At 39.8% G+C, this 4512-nt stretch overlaps 1 long non-coding RNA gene across 2 annotated transcripts in view; it reads left to right on the top strand.

Annotated features, from left to right (window-relative positions):
- Positions 1-4512, top strand: part of LOC106628156 (uncharacterized) — a 77950-nt gene that overhangs the window by 50995 nt on the left and 22443 nt on the right. The window lies entirely within an intron of this gene.

Raw genomic sequence — 4512 nt, 5'->3', positions numbered from 1 at the left:
CTCTTCATCCCCTACTGCACAGAGCTATTTTTTCCCCCTCGTAGCGTTTAAACGCGAGTTTCCTTCCTGGACTGGAGGGGGGGAAACATAATCCGAGACCATTTGAATCGTGCCAGCTATTTGTAGGTGTTTTTCCTCTCCTCCCACACACCCCAAAACCGAGTAAATACCCTCCCCATAGATAGCCCAGCCTAATACTGTGATCGGAGCTGGCCATTCACCTCCTCTTCTCCGCCTACAAAATTCTCTGTCTCTGTCACCCGGGTCGCTATTTGTCATTGGCTTAGCTATTTTTTGGTGGTTGTTTCTATGTCATTTCTCGGTGGCCAGCAGCTCTCGGTCTCTCGTAGCTGTATGAACGCGATCGTGCTTATTGTGATAGGCTCCGAGATCTCTCGCAGCCTGAGCGCTGGGCGATTCCCCCTCCGCACACACACATGCACACACACACACACACACACATACACACACATAATATGTGACACGGTGCCTTTTTCTCCACGACGCCGTTTAACCCCCTCGGGGCCGGCTCTGGCGTGGGCGCTCGCGTTTCGGAGTTGCGCACACAGGCTCACAAGGCATCTTTCTGTGGCGGGAGTGCCGGCGGGGACAGCACCGTACGGCGGAGCAGGGAGGGAGGTCGGGCGCTGCCAGGCCAGCGGGCTCCTTCCCAGCCACAATTTCTAAGCGTTACTTTTTATTCCTCTTCCTACTTCCCTCTTCACTTTCGTCCGCCCGACCTGTTTTTTTTTTGTTGTTGTTGTTTGGTTTTTTCTATCGTTATTATTTTAATTTTTTATTTTTTTTCCGGGAGGCAGGAAGGCGTATGGATATTTTCCCCCGTGCCGTGTGAGCGGCGGGCGCCCGGGGCTGCCGTCGAGCTGGCTGGCGCGCAGGATGCGCAGCGAATGCAGCATCGGGCCCCCCGTTAAGGCGCCCGTTCAGCGGAGGCTGGACCGGCTGCTGCCCCCCCTGGTTGCCTGCGGGGACGCGGGGCTGGGGCTGGGAGGTTGGACCGGGTCACAGCCTTTCCCCGCTCCTCTTCCTCCCCCCGGTCCTCCCGCTGCCCCCCCGCGCATCCCTCCGCGGCGTTCAAAGCCAGAAGCGGCCGCCTTGCGCTTAGCGCCCCGGCCACCGAAAATAACGAGTTAACCGAGGGACGTAGGAGGGACGTAGAGAAGAGTTGGGGTGCAGAAGTGCTGTACAAAAGATTTCTGTGTACATGGCTGAGAGCGTGTAGTCTTAAAGTGAAATGCAAAACTTAGCGTTTCCAGCATGGCAACTGGATTGTGATTCAAGGTATTTTCTGTGTAATGCAGAAATCCAACAGCTCAAGGAGTTTTTTCTGTCTCGAATCCCTAGTTTCCCTGGATTCCTTTAATCCAGTTTGTATATTACACTTTTTCAGTTATTTTTTTCCTGGGAATAGCTGCTTAGTTTGTCTCTGAAAAACATACCTATGTGCCCTGATAGAAAATTCCGCTTAATCCTTGAAATTGAGATACTAGTAAGATCCTGTTGAGATTTAGCACTCATTTCTTTAGCTCTGCATCATTATTTTCAGAGTGTTTTCAGAAACGTTTGTAACAGTATGGGAATGTGCACAAAGCTGTTTCAAATGTAGCTGTGTATACTTTGAAATATCAGGATTTGAAGAGATTTACACTACTCCGCTGTGGAAGTGCACTCACAAATACTGACTTTCACTTTCAATGAAATAACTGTCCTGACTCATAGCTAATTTACAAAAAAACCCTATAATTCAGTATTGTACAGGTGCGTGTGTGTTTTTCCCCGCTATGCGATAGTCATGTTCAGTAGCATGCAATTTATACCTATTTTTCATTTTAATTAAAATCTGTGCTTAGCACATATTTGACTACATGAAACAACTGTTCTTTAAAGCTTTCTTATTTCTCAGCTACACTGTTCTCTCATTTTACAATTACATAAAGGTGGGTGTGGCTAAAATGAAAGCAGTAAGCAATCCAATATGAATATATAGTGTATTTTAAGTAACTTTTCCTTTCTTATATTTGATGTACTCCTTATTTTGAAATATTTAGGGGGAAAAACCATGTAGTCTAAATAGACCCTTGTAGAGCTGCTTGCATTATTTACCTCAGTTAAAATGTAAAACATTAACTGGGATTACTTGGCCCTGGAAAAGTTACATTTGGAGGAAATATCAACTGAACTTAAGTATCTAAATGTATGTATTTTACCAATAAGTGAAAGCTAAAGTTCTGTGCTCAATTAAACCTTGCTCAGGTATAGCACGTAGCATAGTGTATTTTTTTTAATGTTTTTTAATTTTTTTTTCCTTTGTTTCTTTTGAGTCTAATCCTTTATCTTAATTCTTAGGAAAAACATCCAAATAAGCTTCATTTGGTTGGAGCTTGTTTTTTTTTTTCTTTTCCTCCTCTAAAGTCATACTGTAAGTTTCCAAGTGGTACCTTCTCATTTTATAAGTATATACTCTGTGTGTGTGTGTATATATATATATATATGTGTGCTTGAAGTAACTTTTGAGAATTTTTAATTTTCATAAATTACAGGAATTTGAAAGTGGTGACTGTGTGTATCTGTGTAACATTATAATGTGTTAGGCTAGTACTTCATGGGAAGCTTATTGTAGTAACATTTTAAGGACAGACTACATATACGATATCAAGGTATCATGGGTTTCTTTTTCTGTTTAGTTTGTTGTTTGGGGCTTTTTTACCCTTAACTTCTGGAATTCTGTACTTATTACTATTCCATCCAAAATGCAATGTCATGGAAGGAAAAATCAATTGGAATCTTTAATGCCTTAATTATTTTTATGTCTAGTAAGTCAGATTCTGCAGTGAAGTGCAAGTACTGGAACTGCATACAAACTACCTGGCTCTGTGTACCCTGCCTGTGAACACAGTGTGAAGTTGCACATCTCACCCATCCTGAGTGTCAGAAGCTATCCTAACAGGTGTATCCCTGCTTTTCTGATACACTTTAACACATGGAAAAGCACGGGAGCTTTCTTTACAGGAAAAGTAGCCACATATCAGTTAGCAGTCCTTTTATAAGACCTTACTGGGCTTTATTTGCTCTGGGGAGCAGTTAACTGCTGAATATGTAAGAAGAACCAATAAACTTATCATTGTATTCTATGAATATGCTGCAGGTATTCTGCTTTGTAGATGCAGTCATCCACCCACACCCAAAGGCCCAGTGCAAGTGATTTGGGTAATTCACATTCATTACAAACTGTCAAGGATAGAGTGCATCTTGGACTAGTTTTGACTGTTTGTGAAAGAAATAGGGAATGAAATTGTAGGCTTTTGTGTAGAAACAAAAATATTTTTATTAGAAAGTTTTTAAAACTAAAAATAACTTCATGTACACCAATAAGTGTTCTCCGCAGATTTTTTTTTTTCACTTATTTATTAGTATAAGTTCTAAACATTTAATATCTAACATTAGAACCTGATTTCAAAAAATGGTTTTCTATTATAAGTAATACTTGGAAAATTTTGTTTTAACAGCCTGCCCAAATTGGTTTTGAACGTAGTCCCCTGTGAGTCTTCTCACAGCCATCTATTTTTTTAATAGAAATAGTAATGTATTTTAAAGATAGAAAAAAATTGATGTGCCCCTCAAAGAGAAAGTGGACATCAGACAGAATAGAGAGGTATAGCCACAGACTTCCAGTCACCTCTTTTAGTAAGCGAAAATGTTGCTTTGCAAATTTTTTTTTTTTTTGGTGCTTTATTGGCAGGAGTTATGTTGAATTTTTAGGTTACTGGTGTATTAAGATAAAAGTTGGATTTCAAAAGGAATCTCTTTATTGGAAAATGTCTTCATTGTGGATACTGGACAATTTCAGAAATATTCAGAGTAAGCTAGGTATAAAAATTTCTGCCCATAAGGATGTGAGGCAGTGTCTGTATTGATTTTTAATTTTTTTAACCCTTTCATGTAAGTTTTTAAAACACTTATTCTAATAATGAAACTTTGGGATACAGTTGATATTACCACAATTTAGGAACAGTTCTGATCTTAGCTTTGAATGCTGTGTGAGAACTTCAGAAGATTTGTATGAGTGTTAGAGGAGGGAGCACAACTTGAGCTCTAGTCCAGCTAACACTTAAAGTTGGTCAATTTTCTATTGTAATATTTGCATGTAATAATATTTTTAGTGTATCATTAAAGACAAACAAAAATGTTCTTTTTACAGAGAATACTAAATTTTTAAACTTAATCTAATTCTTAACACTTTTCCATAGCTCAATAATGAACAGTTGCTAGTGTATAAGGATGACATCGCACACACACATTTATAACCATATGCACACAACAGTAGCAAATGTAAATAATGTACATTTAGCTTTTACTTTGTTAAAGGTTTCCCAAGATGCCTTCTAAAACTGAAGGCGATATTGTTATATTGCTCAAAACTGAAAGATAGGAGTGACTTTTGGTGATCGTTATTAATGTCTAAAGGAAACCACTGTTAGAAATAGGACCCCCCCC

This window comes from Pseudopodoces humilis, chromosome 2, assembly GCF_049639895.1.
Source record: "Pseudopodoces humilis isolate 2021_Gansu_Grassland_sample_001 chromosome 2, ASM4963989v1, whole genome shotgun sequence".
In the NCBI taxonomy this organism is placed as follows: Eukaryota; Metazoa; Chordata; class Aves; order Passeriformes; family Paridae; genus Pseudopodoces; species Pseudopodoces humilis.
The sequence above is the reverse complement of the archived record's forward strand: the minus strand, read 5'-3'. Positions and strand labels throughout refer to the sequence as shown.